This window comes from Macrotis lagotis, chromosome 1, assembly GCF_037893015.1.
Source record: "Macrotis lagotis isolate mMagLag1 chromosome 1, bilby.v1.9.chrom.fasta, whole genome shotgun sequence".
Lineage (NCBI taxonomy): Eukaryota > Metazoa > Chordata > Mammalia > Peramelemorphia > Peramelidae > Macrotis > Macrotis lagotis.
The window spans coordinates 428,092,472-428,114,309 of NC_133658.1; the positions used below are offsets into that span (position 1 = coordinate 428,092,472).

The 21,838-nt window shown below is 36.2% G+C and overlaps 1 long non-coding RNA gene across 3 annotated transcripts in view; it reads left to right on the plus strand.

Annotated features, from left to right (window-relative positions):
- The window catches only part of LOC141506374 (uncharacterized), a 339,756-nt gene extending 325,160 nt beyond the window's left edge, over nucleotides 1-14,596 (plus strand). For all 3 annotated transcript variants that reach the window (XR_012473829.1, XR_012473828.1, XR_012473827.1), the window contains one exon: nucleotides 6,826-14,596. This is a non-coding gene — a long non-coding RNA (uncharacterized LOC141506374). The remainder of the gene's footprint in view (nucleotides 1-6,825) is intronic.
- Nucleotides 14,597-21,838: the final 7,242 nt, after the last annotated feature.

The window sequence follows — 21,838 nt, forward strand, 5'->3', positions numbered from 1 at the left end:
AAGCTGACACTGGCAGGCACAAGTAGATCAAAAAAGAACAGTGGCATCAGAGTATGACCACAAGTTCAGTATGAGTTTCCAATATGGTATTGTTACTGAGTTTGTTAAAAAGAAATATAATACTTGTGTGTATTACCCAGGATAAAGACTTGAAAGATTGAAGAATAAATATTTCTACTTACTGCCCTTGGGACCAGTGAAGTACTTTTTTTTTTAACAGACTGATATCCACTCTGGTCTTGTTTTCTGACAGATGTGGAGAACTTGGAAATGATCAAGGGAAAAGCAACAAAATAACAAGAAAGGGAAAATTCAGACTGAGAGTTGGAAGACCTTAAAGTATCATTAAGTGGAAAGTCAAATTTGGGTCCAGATAGAGTGATGTTAGAAATTGACAGGCATATCTTATCAACGTCTCAAGTATGTTTCCTGTACCCCCAAAAGTAATTCTCAGTATGAGCAACATCTACATTGGATCCTATCTCTTTGGGAATCCAGAAACCTGTTATCAAGATTAGAATTATCACCACAGAGAAGGGTAAGAAATAGTGTTTCTAGAATGGGGAAAGCTATTGGACCTGGTGGGTAACTACCAACTTTTCTATTTCCCAGGTAAGAAAATTATTTACCACAAATCTACTCCCAAGAAAACTCTCAAAAAGGACCCAGAGTATGTTACAGCAACAACAGTTTAAAACCTCTAGTTCTACTATTAATGACTCTTAGGACTTGGAGCAATCCAAATATCTTAAGTGAGCCTCAGTTTCTTCATCTGTAAAATGAGTTCATCATATTAGATGCTCCCCTTTCTGTCTTGATAATCCTAGTGTCCAGAAATGTCTCAATTTCTCCATCCCTTCCAATATTTTACTAATCATCATTAATAATAAGAATAATATCTAATATACAGTCAGTCTATCATCCCCAAATTTTCAGCAATTCCCTATTGACTCCTGATCACCCAAAGTCCTCTGCAATTTATTGTCACCTTGTCTTATCTCATGACTCCTTTTCATATGCCCTAGCTACACTAGATAAAGAGGCATTATGTTATGGTGTAAAGAGCATTAGTTCTTTTTTTGTTTGTTTTGTAATTTATTTTTATCCATTTATACATGTATACTTCCAAGTTACAAAGTTTCCCTTCATCCTCCCCTCCCCTCAGTTGGGAACAGTCAGGTTAGTGTTTTACATAAAAATTTTGTTAAACATATTTACAAATTAGTAGTTTTTTGGCATGAAGTATTAGGATTAAGGGAAAGAGATACATAAGAGATAATTTTTGTTGTTTTTTCATAAGAGATAATTTTTATAAAGTGTTCATCAGATTCGGTAGGGGTGGGTTTTTTCCTGTGTATTTTATTTTGTTGTTTTTTCTTCCTCTGGTTGGGGATAATAGAATCCATAATCTGTCAAATACAGTTGTCCTAGCTCTCTGGACTGCTGAGAGGGGTTGCTTCCATCAAGACTGTTCATCTCATAATACTGATGTGTAAATTGTTCTCTTGGCTCTACTCCCCTTGCTCAGCATCAGATCCTGTTAGTCATTCCATGTTCCTCTAGCATCTGACCATTTATGATTACTTATAGAACAGTACTATTCCATAGTATTTATGTACCATAACTTGTGTAGCCATTCCCCAATTGATGGGCATCCCCTCAATTTCCAATTCTTTTCCACTACAAAAAGAGCTGCTATGAATATTTTGGAACATGTAGGACTTTTTCCATTTTTTTACAACTTCTTCTGGATATAGTACTAGAATTAGAATTGCTGTATCAAAGGATATGAACAATTTTATTGCTCTTTGGGCATAGTTCCATATTGCTCTTCAGAAAGGTTGGATCTGATCATAACTCCACCAACAATGCATAAATGGCCCAATCCTCCCACAACCTCTCCAACATTGATCATCTTTCCTTTTTCTCACCTGAGCTAATCTAAGAGGTGTTAGATGATACCTCATTATTGTTTTAATTTGCATTTAAGAGCATTAGTTCTATCACCACAGAACCTGAGTTTTAATTCTGCTTTCAATGTTTACTACCTGTGTGACCTTAGACAAGTCACCCTTTCCCTGGGCTTCAATTTCTTCATCTGTATAAGTAAAATATTTGGGACAACATAGAGGGGGTTTTCTTTTTAGTTTAAGAGTTAACCTGGGGGGGGGAGGCTAGGTGGCATAGTGGATAAAGCACTAGCCCTGGAGTCAGGAGTACCTGGGTTCAAATCCAGCCTCAGACACTTAATTACCTAGCTGTGTGGCCTTGGCAAGCCATTTAACTACATTGCCTTGCCAAAAAAAAAGCCCTAAAAAAAGAGTTAACCTAGGTAACCTTTAAAAACTAGATATTCTCTAAAGTCCCTTCTAGCTGGACTGAGGTCTATTTTGTATTTGTGTATAAAATGGATAACCATACATAGCCAAAGAATTCATTATCTCATGCCCAGCCTATTATCGACCTTCTGGAAGGCAGAAACTGTGCTTTTATCTTTTTATCCCCAATTTCCAAGCAGGTTGTTCAAAAAAGAAGGCACTAAACTCTGAACTTGTATACTTTAGTCCTTGGAAAATAGATGTAGTCTCTGTCACAGGACCATACTCTACTTGAGTATGCTGTGGGAGAAAAAAAAATCCCTTAGGAGATAAATGATTTTCCATCAATAACATCATTATCGGTAAACTAGTTTGTCAGACTAGCCCTGCAGGTATAATAGGGGAGGAGAAGGAAAGGGTTTGGAACATTAGGACATCTGGGGAGGACGAATCTAGTGGTTTGTCACATGGGAGAACACTCTTGAGCAATTTACTGGCAGGGAAGAGACTAATGAGAGCAGGTGCTGAAAGAGGATCAAACAATCTCAAGATAAGCTTCATTTATTTGGCAGTAAAGTGGAGAGAACCTTTGCGAAATCAAAGGGCTGTGTTGGAAATCTCTGCCATTCTCCAGACAGAGCTTCTCAATAATGTGAAAGGATAAGCAACATACCATACATCCCAGGGTCAGTTGAAGAAAACATCTAGCCTAGAGCAAAAGAAGGCTTAGACTAGGGAGATGGTTGGGGGGATGGAGTTGGGGTGGGCAGAGGATGTAATCACCATATGCTTTTTAAAGGACATCTTGGCTCTAGTGGACATAACTAAGAATATCAGATCAAAGATTGGTAAACCAAAACAAAGGTGGATTTTGGGGACTGATGTAGGGGGAAATTTGAAATAATGAAAACTGATTCAAAAGTAGGATGGACTACCTCAGGGACAAGGTATTCCTTTTCACTGAAATGTTGAGATATGGGCCAGATAATCATTTTCTGGAGAAATTATAAATGTTTAGTTTCAATAATCTTGCAGGTCCCTTTGAATCACATGCTTCTGTGATTCTACATTCTGGTTGCTTCTTTTATTTGATATGTAAACTTGAAAAAATCACTCATTTTCTGGGATATAGTCTTTTGAACTCTGTCAAAGAGGGTCTTAAATCTCTGCCATGTTTTCTCTAGACAGAGAGAAAAAGGACAAGTTTCTTTATGTATTAAGGTAGATGTTGGGAGAAAGATAAGGCAGGACACTTTGCTCGCCTCCTCCTCAGAAGGAAGGGAAACTTATCCCAAGAGCAGAATTTTCACAGATGGGCACAGCTGTGACTAGACCACACTGACCTTTTTTCCTTTCCTCTCATTTTAAACAGTGGTGGGGTCCAGTATAAAGAATCTTAGATGAAAAGAGTCAGTAAATAGGATTTAATGGTAGAAGAACTTAGTGATTATTTATTCTAATTTCTTCAGTTTACAGAAGAGGAAATTAAGACCCAAGAAAAGAAAAGGCACTTACCCAAAGTCACATATCTAATAAATATCAGTCAGGACTCAAACCCATGGCCTCTGAATCAAAATTGACAGTACCTTACTTCTCCAACTAATAAATTAAAAAAGCATTTATTAAGTGTTTACTATGTGTAAAAAGTAGCTAGATGGCGCAGTGAATAGAACACTGGGCCTGGAACTGGGAAGATCTGAGTTCAAATTTGGCATTGCATTTCTAGGCAAGATACTTAACCCTGTTTGTCTCAGTTCCTCATCCTGGAGAAGAAAATGGCAAACCATTCCATTATCACTGCCAAGAAAACCCCAAAAAGGCTCAAGAAAAGCAGGATACAACTGAAAAATAACTCAGTAACAAAATGTGCAAAGCATTGTACTGAGTGCGAAAGATGAAAATATGAAAACAAGATGGTCCCTGCTTTCCAGGAGCTTATATACCTGCCACTCACCCCCTCCTCTTCTCTGAGTAATCACCTGGCAGGGCTAGAAGAGATTTTAGAACCTAGAATATAGAATATCAGGACTAGGAGAGACTTTAGAACCTAGAACACAGTATGTCAGAGCTAGGAGAGTCCTTAGAACCTAGAACCCTGAATGTCGGGACTGGAAGAGTCCTTTGAAGTCAATACTGAATGTTAAAGCTGAGTGAGCTCTTAAAGATCATTTAGCCCAATTGCCTTCTTTCATAGATAAGAAATCTGAACCTCAAAGAGCAGAAGGGACTCTCCCAGTTCACACAGCCATGAGTTCCTGAGACAGTCTTCACCCAAAATCTACTGCTTTATGATGCACAAGCCCCTAGTTTAGATTCGAAGGCCCTAGTCTCCAGGCCTACTTGCTTATTATCTGAGTGACTTTGACTTTGACTTGAAGCTTTTGAGTTTCAAATAACTCATAAAATGAAAGAGTTGGATAAAATGTTTCCAGATCCCTTATTATCTCTAAATCCTTTGATCCTCTATCTTTTAACTCTTTTCCCCTTACCATCATGGCTGCCTGACACTTTGAAAAGTCTGGCCACTCCTGTACAAGATGCAACAGAAGAGAACAAGATGACTTGACTAAAGACACTAGTTCTAGATCCAGACTGACCCCAAAAGGCTGTGTGATCCTAGGAAAATCACCTTCCCTCTCAGAGCCTTAGTTTCCTCCTATATCAAATGCAGAGTTTGGAACAAATTCTTTGGAGTAGATTCTCTCTGAGGTCCTATTCTAAGCCCTAAAATTATAAGATCTTGTCCCTACCTTATCGGGAAGAAAACTGAGGCATTAGAAATGAAAAGACATCAGGGCAGCTAGGTGGCGTAGTGGATAAAGCACCGGCCCTGGAATCAGGAGTACTTGGGTTCAAATCCAGCCTCAGACACATAATAATTACCTAGCTGTGTGGCCTTGGGCATGCCACTTAATCCTGTTTGCCTTGCAAAAAAAAAAAAAAGAAAAAAAAGAAATGAAAAGAGTTGCCTAGTACCCAGGCATTCTGGCTCTTAGTTTTAATTCTAGTTCCCTAAATTCTCAAAGAAAATGTTTTGAAAAATATAAACCAGATTTCAAATGACGATTGTGTGAACATTTACAGAGAAATCTAATTCTTTCACACATACTCCAGCAAAAGTACGAAAAAGAGTGCTAAGCCAAATAATAATCAAGAAATCCAAAGAAAAGGAGTACTTTTTTATTCAGTAGACCACTATACAACAAGATAATCAGAAGCTGGCAGGCACTGGAAAAGAGGTCTCACCTCAGCAGAAAGAGGGTTGGATTGGAGTCAGAAAGACCTTGAAATCTACTCTCAAGCAGGTGACCCTGGACAAGTAATTTAACCTGTGCTGCCTCAGTTTACTCAACTGTAAATTGTGGATAAGGCTATTATCTCCTCAGGATTATTGTGAAGATCATGAGATAATATTTGTAAATGCCTTGACACATAGCAGTCACTTTTTTTTAATTTAACCATATTTATTTTACTTCTGGAATGATCAAACTTTGTTGAATCAACAGATGCCTTCTAAAAATTTTTCTAAGCAAAAAGAGAAGTAAATGAGTGTAAAAAGTATTATAACAATTCTGATTGATACACAGAGGCAAAAAATACTTAAATCAATGAATTCTGCATTGTTGAACTTTAAGAAAAAAATGTAGAAATTGATGCAGATGCTAAAATTTTAAGAAAAAACAACAAATATATAAATTGCATGAACCACAAAGAAACAATTTTAGAAACAAAATGATTAAAATTTTAAAAAATTTTAAATACAACTAGCCATTCAATGTGGACTAGAAAGTACTAATCAACATTATGGAGCACCATTGTTCTATTTGAAATCAGGAGGGATGGGAATTCAGAGAATCCTGGAAGGATTTGCATGAACTGATGCTGAGTGAGATGAGCAGAAGCAGAACACTGTACACTCTAACAGCAACATCAGGGTGATGTACAACCTTAATGGACTTGCTCATTTCATAGGTATAACCAGGTACAATTTCAGGGTATCTGCGATGGAGAATACCATCTGTATACAAAGAAAGAATTGTGGAGTTTAAACAAAGACCAAAGACTATTACCTTTAATTTTAAAAAAATGTTGTCTTATGTAATTTTGATACCTCTTATATTTTATTTTTTCCTTTAGGACATGATTTCTCTCTCAACACATTCAATTTTGATCATTGTATAGCATGGAAACAATGTAAAGACTGTCAGACTGCCTTCTGTGGGGGGGTGGGAAGCAAGATTGGAGGGAAATTGTAAAATTCAAAAAAATTTTCAAAAAAAAGTTTCCAATAAGTAACAATAAAGAAATTTAAGATAAAAAAGAAAGTACTAATCAAAAGAAACTTTTTCCCTAATAAATTAGTTGTAGAAATCCAAATTCATTTTTAAGGCAACAATCAGAAATTGAAAATATTTTTTGTTTTACTGTAAAAATATTACCCAAAATTTGTTTACATTTTTCCTTCCTTCCTTCATTCTTTCCTTTCCTCTTTCCCTTTTTCCTCTAGAAAAGATAAGAGGAGCACAAATAAAGAAGCATAGACCAGATGTGCTTCAAGGTCACCTGAAGTCTTTCATACTCCTTACCTAGGGACAGGAGAACCAGAATGCTTGGTGAGAAAACTCTTAATGAGAAAGTTGCTTGGAACCTACAACGTTTTTGGTAATCAGACCATTGACCTTGGTCTTAGAGCTGGCAGTCTCAGACCATATGCCTCAGAGTTAGGAGTTGAGGAGTGTCTCAAATGCACAGATGGCTCTGAAGACCACCTTGCATGATTCAGAAGAACCTGAAACGTATCAGATATACCTGGGAAAGAAAAAAACCAGAAAGAGGAACCCTATAAAAAAAGGCAAAAGAAAACAGGGCCCTAAACCTTCAAGTAAAAGTAAGAGGAAGAATCTAACACAAGAACCCAAATCAAAAACTAAGGCTGGATAAATGAGTAAATACATGTAAATACTATATATAATAAAGAATATTAGAAGAAAGTAATAATTTGACTATAAGGACTATTTGAATATTTGGAAGAGCTGAAGCAAGGAATTTGTATGTGCATGACTGTGTGTTTGTGAACTATGAACCCCAGAGGAAAGAATTGGAAAGAAAATAAATAACTTAGAGCATAAGAGAAAATAACCTTATCTGTGTTTCAGACTTCATGAAACCTGCATTTGATCCAACTCCAAGAGATAAGAAATATTAGAAGGAAGCCAAACGATTTTTTTAAATAGAAAAAAATATATATCTACTATCAAAAGCAATTTACCTTAAGAACAGGTCAAGGAGAGATAATTTAAGAAGCCTCAGACTCCCTGAAAACCATTTGAAAAATAAATAAAAAGCTTAGATGCCATATTTCAAGAAATCCTACATAAAAATGCCTGGTTCTATTGGGCAGCTAGGTAGCACAATGGACAGTCAGGAAGACTTGAGTTCAAATCTCACATTAGACATTTACTAGTTGTGTGGCCTTACAAGTCACATAACCCTCAGTTTGCCTCAGTTTCTTGATCTGTAAAATGACCTGAGAAGAAAATGACAACCCACTCCAGTTTCTTTGTCAAGAAAATCCCAAATAGGGTCACAGAGAATCAGACATGACTGAAATGATTCAACAACAATAGTTCTATTAGAATCAGAGAGCAATGTGAAAATAGAATTGATCATCTCCTGGAAAAAGGTTAAGAGAAAAAAAGAGAAAAAGAATTCAAGTTTATATGAGACATGATAGCTACCCTGAAAAATTGAGTATAGTCATATGTGAGGAGTGGGAAGGGAGAGGAATTGATCTTTACTAAAAAGTGACTATCAAAAATTCTTTGTGAAAAAAGCAAAGTTGAATAGATACTGTGAAGAAATCAAGAAAACTCTAGAAAGGTAAATGTATCTGAAATGTTTTAAGGGCCTATTGGACCCTCCCTATATGATGAAGTGCTTTCATTCTAAAAGGAGGAGAAAAAAAACACGTTTCCCTTTAGAACTCTAAAGTTTTCGAATAATAGTAGTAGTAGCAGTGTCAGTGGCTTTAAGGTTTTCAAAGCACTCTACCTATATCATCTCACTTTCAACAACATTATGAGATAGTGAGGAAATTGAAGTTAATGAGAGAAATAATATGACTTGCCCCAGAGTGACACAGTTAATAAATGTCAAAGGCAGGATCTGATCTCAGGTTTTCCTAATTACAAGTCCACTGAAGCAGTTAATTAAGACAAATGGAAGACAGGTATGGTTTTATTCTGTCTAAATGGCCCTGAGATGAAAATAAAAAAAGAGGAAGAAAAACAAAACACTAGGAAAGAAAGGGAGTTCAATTTACTGTTTCTGGTAATCAAATTGCACAAAAAGAGAAGAGAAAGTGGGGTTTATGAAAAATGGTAGTTGAGAGGAAATAGTTGAGTAAAAGAATCTTTAATTGTAGAGAGCTGATGGTGAAAGGGGCACCAAAAGAAAATAAAGAAAAAATAAAACAGTAATTAGGACCTGCCACCTTCTTCTTTGTAAAGTGTAGCATGGAAAGTAAAAAGAGAAAACAGTATCAAGATATAATGGAGGTAAATACACAATTAACAATAATAGTTATGAGCATAAATGGAATGAACTCACCCATAAAACAGAGGTAAATGGTAGAATGAATTGCACTGAGAAGAGTGATACGTTGTTTCTAAGAAACAAACTTGAGGCAGCTAGGTGGTGCAGTGAATAGAACACCAGCCCTAGAGTCAGAAGGATCTGAGTTCAAATTTGACCTCAGACACAATAATTTCTTGCAAGTCACTTAATCCCATTGCCTTGCAAAAGAAAAGAAACATACTTGAAACATAAATATTTACAAGGAATTAAACTGAAAGGCTAGAAAAGAATTTATTATATCTCATAAGATTTTTAAAAAAGCAGAGGTAGCAATCATGATCTCAGACAAGAAAAGAACAAATCTAGATATGATTTTGGGGGGGGGGGTTGCAAGACAAATGGGGTGAAGTGGCTTGCCCAAGGCCACACAGCTAGGTAATTATTAAGTGTCTAAGGCCAGAATTGAACTCAGGTACTCCTGACTCCAAGGCCAGTGCTCTATCCACTGTGCTGCCTAGCCGCCCAGATATGTTTTAAAAAACAAGGAAATAACATTATGCTTGAAGGCACAAGAGAAAATTAAATACTATCAATAACATTGCCCAAACCATGCATGCTCATGTCTCTATTGGTGCCACTCCTAACTCTACATACCTTTTCTGAACCAGCTGTCTTCTCATCTTGAAATGCCATCATCGCTATACTTCTTATATTAGTGAGTTCTTACCTGAGACCACCACTTCAAGAAATTCCCCAGGCATTATTAGTGTCCCAAATCTACCCCTGACTTTCCAGACTCTATCATCCTATATGTAGATGCTTCCTTCCTCCCTCTCCCTATTCCTCTCCCACTTTCTAGCTCTCTTTTATGTGCTGTTTTCCCACATTAAAATTCATTCTCCTTGAGAACAGGGACTGAATTTTTTGCTTCTATTTCTATATCCAGGACTTGGCAGAATATCTGGCAAAAAGAAAATGGTGACTTCATATGAATGTGTATAAAATATTCCATCTTTAGAAATCTACCCAACCTATTTTTAAATTATCTTTTTAATTATTAGAAATCTACTTTCTCTTTATCCTTCCCCTACTCCTTAATTCTTTTTCTCTTGGTGCTTGTGGTATTCTAATCTTTTTCCAGGAGATGATCAATTCTATTTTCACATTACTCTATGGTTCTAATAGAATTGTTGTTGATGTTGTTCAGTCATTTCAGTCATGTCTGATTTTCTGTGATCCTATTTAGGAAATTTATATAAAATTTATGTAAAATATAAAATTTATATAGTTATCTATCTACTCAACATAGATGTTCTAAATGACATTGAATCTAAGTACCTAAATTTTCAAAATTGTATTATAAGAAGAAATAGAAAAATGTTAATAGTTGAGAACCACAATATATCCATTTCAGACCTAGATAAAGCTAACAAAAAGGCAAAGAAAAAGGTTGAGGACATGAATAGAATTTACAAAAAAATTAGATATGATATATTTCTGGATACTGATGAGTGAAAAGAGGAGTATGCGTATTTCTTTTTTTTATTTTATTTAAGGCAATGGGGTTAAGTAAATTACCCAAGTCACACAGCTAGACAATTATTAAGTGGCTGAATCTGGATTTGAACTCAGGTCCTCTTGACCCCAGGGCCACTACTCCATTCACTGAATCATCTAACTGCCCCCCAAGTATGCATATTTCTTAGCTGGTCATGATACCTTTGCAAGAACTGATGTATACTGAAAACTTCATAAACAAATGGAGAAAAGAAGAAATTTTAAAACCATTCCTAACTAACCCTAAAACAATTCAAATTATTATCAAGACAGCATGCTTGAAAAAACAATTCAAACATAAATAGAGGCTATAATTTAATCCTAAATAATTGATGGGACTTAGAACCCATTAGAAATAATACTTTCATCAAAAAAGTACAACAATGAAATAACATCAAAATTTGGTGGACACAACTGAAGAACTTGAGGGGAAATGTATATCTGTAAATATTTTCATAAACAAAAGAGAAAAAGAGCAGATTAAAGAATCAGTCATGATACTGAAAAAACTAGAAATTGTTTGAACTAAATACCAAAATAGAAATTATAAAAAAAAAAGGAAAGGTTAACAAAACTGAAAGCAAAAAATTTTATTGGGTTAATAAATAAAACTAGAAGCCGGTTTGCTGAAAAAAATGCATATAGTTAGTTTGATTAAAAAAGAGAGAATAGGAAAACCAAATTGCCAGAATCAAAAATGAAAAAGAAGAATTTTCAAGAATATAAAAAAAATTACTAAAAACTATTTTGTCCAATTAGATGCTAACAAAATGATAAAGGAAATAAATAAGCATTAGTAATATATATATAGATATAATATCCAGATTAATAAAACAAAAAGTAAAGCATTTAAGTAACCCAATTTAAGAAAAATAAATTAAATAAATAACAAATTTCTGAAAAACAACAGGAATAGGTGGATTTACAAACTAATTCTTTGAAAAAATTCAAGCAATTCTAATATTACATTAATGGCAAAAAAGAGGGAGGAAAGAGATCCTACCAAATTTCTTCATTGACATGAACATGATCTCAATAAATAAACTAGGAAAAGACAAAGGAAAGAAAGAAAACATTAAATCTTGGGATCTAGAACTTAACCTTAATTATTTTGTTTTCTGGTTTACTTTAGAAGTCTTGTGATACCTAGGGACACATTCTCAGAATGTTTTAAAATGCATAATAAAATATGTAAGATTACAAAAGAAATAAATTATATCAAATACTACTATTAGCAATAAAAACCCAAGTTTTTAGACCCAGTTTAAGAACTCCTTTAACTCAATGTCTGTTATGAATGTTAACACCAAAATATGTAATAAAATATTAGCAAAAATGCTGTAGCAACATATCTAAAAGTAAAAACCAGAAATGCAGGATTGTTCAATAATATATATAATATAACAAAATCAAAAAATATCATTTTATCTACATATATATAGAGAGAAAAGCATTTGACAAAATGCAATACAATTTCTGATTTTGATTTTTTAATGCCTTCTAACATGTTTTGTTTTTATATCATTAACATTTCAAAACTGTCTCCCTACTATGAGTACCGACATATAACTAAGTAAAATAGTTAAGCAAAACTGACAATATGGCGACTTCATCCAAAAATGCATGAAATATCCCATTTCTTTAACAATCTACCCAATCTATTTTTAAATTATTTTTTATAATCATTAGAAATCTATTTATCTTTTCATCCTATCCCTACTCCCACTGAAAATTAAAAGAAAAACAAATTCTTGTAATAAATAATTAGCCTAAACAAGAAAAACAAATTCCCTCATTGGATATAGGTGCAACTCAATCTGTACCCTAGATTCATACTCCTTTGTCAAGAAAGGGATAAAATATTTCCTCATTGTTCCTCTAGAAATTTGTTTGAATTTAGGTGCTTATTGCAATTGTCTAAACCATTCTCCTACTCCTACTCATTTCCTTCCTCATTAGTTTGTAAAAGTTTACATAAGGGTTGGGTTTTATCATATTGAAATTATAATATTATTCCTGTTTTTTTATTTAATATAGTAAATTGTAACTACCTAAAAATGAAGGGATAGCATGATGTGTAATGGTAAAATTCCAGAGGTATTCCCACTAAAATCAAGAGCAAAGCAAGGACATCCATTATTGTCAATATTACTAATATAGTACAAGAAATAGTAGCTAAAGCAATAAAAAAGAGAAAAGAAACTGAGGGAATAAATACAAGCTAAATGGAAACAAAGTTATCACTTTTTGAAAAATTATGGGACCTACCTAGAGAATCTTAGAGATTTAACTAACAATTAAAACAATTAACAACTTCAATAAAGTAGCAAAATATGAAGTAAACCTCCATAAATCATTAATTTTTCTCTATATTACCAAAATTACTCAGCTGTAAAGTATAGAAAAATTCCATCCAAAATGACTGCAGGAAGTATAGACTATTTAAGGGCTCACTTACCAAAATATGAAGTATATGAATATAGCTAAAATATCCAAAGAAATAAAGATATAAATAACTGGAGAGATTGTTTATGGTTGGGGTGAACCCTATGACAACTGTTGAAAAGATACTAAGCAGTTGGTGAATCTAGACCTCTGTCTTCCCTAAAGGCCCTTTATCAGGGAAACTGCTTCAACCCAGTTTAAACCATCCACTCTGGCCCCTTTGGTCTAGGATTCTGGAAGCTTTTCTTAGTCTTGATCCACCTTGATCTTTTGTCCAGACTTCCCCAGACTACACTTTCATCTCTTTGACACACCATTGCCACCAGTTATAAGAATGGAACTCAGAGGAAGAGGGTTTTGAGCAGTCTGATAAGCCAACTCTCTCTAGTCATCGATACTATTCTTTGATTCGGTTTTCTATACTACAGAGTAGTACAAACCCCATTCCCAATGCCAATTGCCTGCTCCTTCACTACTCTACTTCTTAATTCTACCATGGTAAACATCCCACCCACTGATCTTTGTAGATTTTCATTATGCTTTCTGGAATTCGTTCTCCATAATAAACAAATGTGTTTTCATCTTAAATTTTCCTTTATCATTCTTTTGTCTTCTATCATTCATTTTTACCTGGCTTCCTCTTGATGACATGAGTTCCCAAGTACCCTTTCCAATATAAATTGTACTTTTATTTAGACCTTTCAACTCAATGGTCATAATGCTTGATCAATTAATTAACAGGTATTTTTAAGAGCAGGTGCTAGGCATGGTGCTAAGTGCTCAGGATACCAAAAAAAAAAAAAAAGCAAAAATGTATACTCTGATCCCAAAGTGCTCACAGTCTAATGGAGAAGATAAAATAAGACAACTTATACCTATAAGATCTGGGGCAGTTAGGTGGCATAGGGAAGACTCATCTTTCAGTTCAAATCTGGTCTCAGATACTTACTAGTTATGTAACCCTGGACAAGTCACTTAACTCTCCCTCAAATCTCTCATCTGCAAAATGAACTAGATCTCCAATTAATAGTCAAAGGATATGAAGAGATAGTTTTCAGATGAAAAAAATTAAAGCTGTCCATAACCATATTTTAAAATGCTCTAAATCACTATTGATTAGAGAAATGCAAATTAAAACAACTCTGAGGTAACAGCTCACACCTATCAGATTGGCTAATATGACAGAAAAGGAAAATTATAAATGTTGGAGAAGATATGGGGAAATTGGGACATATTAATACATTATTGAAATTATGAGCTGATCCAACTATTTTGGAGCGCAATTTGGAACTATACCCAAAGGACAATCAAACTTACACACCCCTTTATCCAATAATACTAATACTAGATCCCAAAGAGATCATAAAAAGGGGAAAGTACATACATGCACAAATATTTTTAGTGTAGCTCTTTTTGTAATGGCAAAGAATTGGAAATTGAGGGGATGCCCATCAACTGGGGAATGGCTAAACAAGTTGTGGTATATAAATATAATGGAATATTATTGTTCCATAAGAAATGATGAGCAACAAACTATTCTGGATATGTTTTATATGGTTACACATGTATAAACTATATGAAATTTCTTGCCTTCTCAATGGGAGGGGTAAAGGGGAAAGGAAGGGAGAGAATTTGAAATGCAAAATGTTAAAAATAAATGCTATTATTATACATGTAGAGCCTATATATTATATTGCTTTTGGTCAGGGGGAAGGGAAGAAGTGGGGGAGGGAGGGAGAAAAATGTAAAACTCAAAACTTTGCAAAAAGTGATTAGTAAATACCACTGAGGGGCAGAGCCAAGATGGAGGCAGGAGTACAGCCTCTCCTAAGTACTCTCTCTAAAATATTTCAAAAACCTTAAAATTATGACTCTAACTGAATTTCAAGAGACAGAACCCACAGATAGATCCAATGAGGCAATTCTCCAACTCAAGGTAACCTGAAAAATATTAGGAAGGCTCTTCTCCAAGGGGTTGGAGGGGCAGCAGCACAGGAGCCAAGGAGATTCAGCCCTCCAGGAACAGCTCCAGGGTAAATAGGAGCAGCAGCTTCCCACAGCAGAAGCAGTTTCCTGACCTGCACCCCAAACACAACTTAGAATATCAGCCAAAAGACCTCTGTCAGAGTGAGCATGAAGCCCAGGCCCTTGGCCATGGCACTCAGTGCAGTCCAGGCCCCCAGCCCAACCCAGGCATTCAGCACAGTCCATATTCCAGGAAACAGAAGCAGGCTCATAGAGCCACCCAGCAGGAGCCACCCAGAGCCCTGAGTACTCAGCTCACCAAAGGTAAGGGAGTGGAAGGAGACTTCAGAAGTCTGTCCTCTATTCCTGGGACAGGACTCTGGAGATTTAACCATGTTAAGATGCTAGATGCAGTCTGTACCCCTCATAGAGCAGGCAGGCCCCCCCCACAGCCCTTGGGCAGAGGGGTGTACTAGTGGTCATTCAACAGGCCAGGAGAGCAGTCAGAGTCTCACATGTTGAGGTCCTTCTGGGGTGTTCCAATAATACTCAAAAGCTAAGGAAGCACCCCAAAACCAGGCACAGGTTGGAAAAATAAGTAAACAGAAAAAAAAAAAGAAACCTGACCATAGACAATTACTTTGGTACCATGGAGGATCAAAATACTCATTCTGAAGATAAGAAAGACCAAGCTTCTGCAGCTAAAGACTCCAAGAAATATAGAAGTTGGGCTCAGGCTGTGACAGAGCTCAAAAAAGATTTTGAAATCAAATAAGGGTGATAGAAGAAAAATTGGAAAACAAAGTCAGCAGCTTAGTCAAGGAGATCCAAAAAAATGCTTAAGAAAATAACATGTTAAAAACCAGCTTAATGAATAAAACAGTTCAAAAGGTTATTTAAAAAAGCAGAATTGGCCAGATGGAAAAAGAGTTAAGAAAGCCCTCTGAGGAAAATAAATCTTTCAGATGCAGAATGGAGTTAAAGGAAGCTGATGAGTTTGTGAGAACTCAAGACACAATAATTCAGCACTAAAAGAATGAAAAACTTGAAGAAAATGTGAAATAACTCATTGAAAAAACAACTGATCTAGAAAAAACAGATCTAGAAAAGATAATTTTGAAATTACTGGGCTACCTGAAAGTCATGATCAGGAAAAGAGCCTTGACCTTTTTTAAAAAAGAATTTTTACAGAAAAATTGCCCTGATATCCTAGAAGCAAAGAGTAAAATAGAAATTGAGAGAATCCACCGATCTCCCCCAGAAAGAGATCCAAAAAAAAAAAAACTCCCAGGAATATTATAGCCAAGTTACAGAATTCCCAAGTCAAAGAGAAAATATTACAAGCAGTCAAAAGGACACAATTCAAATATCATGGAGCTGCAATCAGGGTTACCCAGGATTTAGCAGCATCTACATTAAGGGCTCGTAGGACTTGGAATATAATATTCAGGAAGGCAAAAGAGCTTGGAATTCAACTGAGAATCAACTACCCAGCTAAACTGCACATCCTTTTCCAGGGCAAAAGATGGACTTTCAATGAAACAAGGGAATTTCAAATGTTCCTGTTGAAACAACCAGAGCTGAACAGAAAATTTGATCTCCAAGAACAGGACTCAGGTGAAGCATAGAGAGGGTGGATGAGAAGGGTAAATTATGAGGGACTTAATGAAGATGAACTGTGTGTATTCCTGCATGGGAAGATACTGATAATACTCATATGAATCTTCTCATTTAATAGAGTAGGTAGAAGGAGTTTTTATAGATGAGGCACAGGAGAGAGCTGAATTTGAAGATAATAACATAAGGTAAAAATGGAATCAGTGGGTGAAAGGGAAATGTACTGGGAATAAGAGAAAGGAGAGGCAGAATGGGCTAAGATATTTCATATAAAAGGTATTTCGTGTAATGGTATGGAAGGGGGAAGGCAAGGGGAATGAGGAAACCTTCATTCTCATCAGAAATGGCTCAGAGAGGAAATAGCATACACACTCAATAGTGTATGGATATCTAGAAGAAAAAGTAGAGAAGAGGGACAAGGGGAGGGGAGGATGTAGGTGATAGAGGAGAGGACAGATCATAGGAGAGGACAGTCAGATATAATGCATTTTCTTTTTTACTTTTTGCAAGGTGATGAGTTTGGGTGGTTTGCCTGGGACCACAGGGCCAGGTGGTTGCTGGGTCTCAGGTGATATGTGGGCTTGGGGAACTCTTGGACCTAGGGCCAGTGCTCTGTCTTCTGCACTATTCAGCTACCCCACAGCACATTTTAGAAGAGGAACATAGTGAAAGGAGAGAGAAAATATAATAGACGGTAGTGGGGAGGAATGGATGGAGGGAATTACAATCAGTAAAAGCAACTATAGAAAAATATGGAAGTAACTTCTATGATGGACTTATGATAAAGAATGTGATCCACCTGAGAAAGAACTAATGGTATTGGAACAGACTGAAACACATTTTTTTCTCTTTCTTTTACTTTATTTCTCATGAGGTTTTATATTTTTGTGAGGGAGGGGGTATTATGTTTACTCTTAAACAAGAATATTTTAGTAATGTGTAAATAAATTAAAGAATAAAAAACCTACCATTGAATGTAGTTGGAGTAGTTTTAAATTTTTAAACAAATAAATAAATAAATGCTGAAAGATGTTTTTACATGTATCTGAGGAAAATAAAATTAAAAAATTAAATAAAGATGAGCAGATAGATTTCAGAAAAACTTGGAGAGACTTACATGAGCTGATAATGAATGAAGTAAGTAGAACCAAGAATAATATTAGCAACATTATGTGATAACTATGATTGATTCAGGTCTTTTGCACAGTACAATGATCCAAGACAATTTCAAAAGACTCATGATGGAAAACGTTATCTACATCAAGAGGAAGAACTATGGCATCTATTTTCCCTTTATTGTGGCTTTTCCCTTTTGTTCTGTTTATTCTTTCACCACATGTCTAATGTGGAAATGTTTATTTTTTTTTAAATGATCTGGACAAGGAAATGACAAGTCACTCCAATATCTTTGCCAAGAAAATCACAAATGGGATCACAAACATGACTGAAAATAATGCAAATAATGCAAAAAAATATAATATGATCAATAATGTAGATGGGAGATAATCTCAGTGGCAAGATACTAGCAATAGGGGGAACCAGGAGAGGTTTCTTTTAGAAGCTGAAATAAGAGCTGAGTCCTAAAAGAAAGCCAAGGCAGCCAGGAGGAATAAGTGAAGCTATTTATCTATCCTTATCTCTACAGGGACACAGCTGCTGCCCTGATATATGTCCTTTTCACCTTATACTTGGACTAGTGAAATAGCTTTCTACTTGGTTTCACTGCCCCAAGTCTCTCTCCATTTCAGTTTGTCTTCCATTCAGCTGCCAAAGTGATTTTTCCAAAGTTCAGATTTGACTGTCACATACACACACATTCAATAAACTTCTTTGGTTCTCAGTTATTTCCAGGATCAAATATAAAATCATGTTTACACTTTCAAAGTCATTCAAAACCATTATACTTTATTCCCCTAAACAAACTCTATGATCTGACCACACTGACCCTCTTGCTATTCCTCAACACAGCACTCTCATTTCTGACTCTCTGCTTTTTCAGTAGTCATTCTCAAGCCTGATACTCTCTACATTTTCAAGTCTTCTTCCTGGATTCCCTGGCTCTATTCAAGATTCTGCTCAATCCCACTTTCTTCAATATGAGTATTTTCATCAGGATGCCCATCAATTGTGGATATAATGAAATATTATTAAACTAAGAAACTGTTAAAGGAGAAAAAGAAATCTTGAAAGTTTCATGTGACCTGATGCAAGGTGAAGTCAGCATAACTATCTACACAATGAATATATTATAGAATAAAAATATCTTTGAAAGATTTAAGAAATGATGAATGCAAGGACCAACCACACCTCCAGAGCAACAAGGATGAAAACCTATCTTCAGATATATAGGTGATAGTTCAGGGGTACAGAATGAGATAAACATTTTCAGACATCATCAATATGTAGACTTTTCTTTATTTGACTATTTGATACAAGAAAGAACATTTTAATGAGGAAAAGCCAAGTTGAAGGGGGTGGAATGGAATAGGACTAGCCATTCTGGATACAAGGGGAAAAAAGGGCCAATAAAACATGAAAATATTCACAGAAAAAAAAGCACAGAAGGATGTTCTGAAGGACACGGGCAAATAGCACATCTTTGGAATTATCTTTAAATTTATAATTTTTTTAAATATGCAATATTCACAATTTCATATACAATCCTCTTTTTCTGTTCTTCTTTGTATAGGAAAAAGTTCATGTTTATTGGTGTTTGTCAAGTTCAGAATAACCAAAAATCATTTTTAATATATAAACCATTACACAAAAATAAGGGGTCTATATACATTTCTACATTCTTTACCAATCAGACATGCTTGATGTAATTTCTTTGACAAACAGGCTGGAATGGTTCCTTTCCCTGGGGGCGTGTGCTCCTCCCTGCTGCTGCCAAAGGACTTCACACGTAATGCATTCTGACACCTGGCTAAGTCTCAGCAAAATCTCCTTCCCCAAGGCAGGCAATTGTAACCCTGGAATCCCGGGTTAGAGCTCAGGGCCACACACTGAGCCTGGAGAAGTCCCTCTTCCCCCCCATTTACCCCATCCCCCCACCCCCTCACCCTTGGCTCCTCTAAACAAATGAAGTTACTTTCCACAAACCCACAAAAGTGGACACAATGCAAAACTTTGGTCAAAGAGGGACTAGATTAGGATGGTAAAAAAATATTGTTGGAGGCGGTTGGAGATGGTGAGGAATTGGTCCCTGGTGAGGAGAGCAGGAGCACATTGTCAGATAAAGCACAAAACTGACCTGGGACTCCTGGGACTCCTGGGACTCAACACCTGGGTTTTCACTAACTCATCTTATAACCTAAGTCAAGTCACTTTCCCATCCTGGACCTCAAGTTTTTTTCTCCATAAAATGAGAACTTGGACCAGATCATGTTTGAGGCCCCTCCCAGTTCTAAATGACCATGAGTTTAAATCCTCTTCACAGAACTGAAGAACTGGAAGGACCTCAAAGCTCATCTAGCCCATTGCCTTATTTTACAAAAAAAAGAAACCAAATCTTATGGAGGGAAAAGGAATTGCTTAAAGTCATAAATCCATTCTGCAGCATTCTCACCAAGTAATCATCCATCCTCTTCTTGAAGACCACCCTGGGGGAGAAACCACCACTTCCAAAGTTGCACCCACAACAGAGCTGCCTCTCTGATCCTGAAGACAGCATCCCAGAATCTGAGTTAGAAAGGAACTCAAAAAGGCATCAAGTCCAACTTGTACCTGATCAAAAATGTCCTATCCAGTGGGAGCAGCTAGGTGGTGTAGTGGATAGAGCACTGGTCCTGGAGTCAGGAGCTCCTGAGTTCAAATCCAGCCTCAGACATTTAATAATTACCTAGCTGTGTTGCCTTGGGCAAGCCATTTAACCCCACAGCCTTGCAAAAAAAAAAAAATGTTCTATCCAGTGTCTCCAGTAGGTTATCATCCACATTAGATCTGCTTAATGACTTTTAGGGGTGGGAAACCCTAAGGTAATCCTTTCCTCTTCTGAAGAGCTCTTATCTTAGCCTTAGATTCCTTACAATGAGCTGAAAACTTCTGTACAATTTCAATCATAGATTTAGAAGTCTATCTCTCCAACTTTCTTATTTTATAGATGAGGAAACTAAGATACAGAGAAATGATGTGGCTTGGCACCTGGTATTTAATGGCAATGCTAGGATTTGAACCCAGGCCCCTTAACTGACCCATGACACCACCTTTTCTGCCCTCTGGGGTCATGAAGGACATAGGGACAGCAACTTCTCGAATATTTGGAAACAAATATTCTCTAGCCACCCAAGTCTTCTTTCCTCTAAGGTAAACATCCTTAGTTCTTTCACTCTGTCTTCATATAGCATGACCTCTACTCTTATCATTGTCCTCATCACCTTCTGAATCTGCTCCACCTTATCCACCTCCTTCCTCAAATAAATTGCCAAGAACTAGATGTGAAATTCTCCAGATGAGGTCTGACCAAGGCAGAAGGTAACGAAAGGATGATCTCCCTTTTTTTCTGGACTCTTAAGTCTGCTCTGACATTCTGGCCCATGACTGTGATTATCTCCCTTGGCTCTGGACAGGCTATGATTCATATGGTTCCCTTTGCCTTCATTGAATGCAAAAAAGGAACAAAGGATCTGCTATGAAAAACCTGTCTATTTTCACTTAATCCCAAGGTTGTCTGTTACTGGCATTCTCTCACCCCTAAACCAGGGCTTTTAAAAAATCCACAATTAACTTAGGCAGAGACTGATGCCCAGCAGTGGATTGAGAATGACCCAGTACTTCCATAGCTTAGGCAGCATCTGAAAATGGAGATAAGAGAACTTAAATTCAACTCTTCTGCCCCCCCCAACTTCCTCCTAAATCCTAAACCTATCCCCAAGTAGTGACCTTCCCTGACCTCAGGAAAAGTCAAGAACTACACATTCCATGGAAATTTAGAACTACACACAGTTCAGGACAGAATTGAGCCCCACCACCCCTCTCTATGTAGAAATCAAGAAATGAATTTCTATTTCTCAAATAAACTCATATTTCTCTAGTTCTTAAAGACTTACAAAGTGTTTTCCTCATTCTTTGTGAGGTAGGGAGTGAGGACCATGAAGGTTAGAATTAGATGGTCTTTTAGAGATCATTTTATCTAAATTTCTTACCTTATAGGGGAGAAAATTGAAGCCAAAAGAGAAGTGAATGTCCCTCACACAACAAGTAGGGAGGGAAGGGATTAATATTTATATAGTGCCCACTGTGTAGCAAGTACTTTTTACAAATATTATCTTATTTGAACCTCATAACAACCATAGGAGGTAAGTGGTATTATTATCCCCATTTTACAGTTGGAGAAACTGAGACAATTGTTATGTGACTTG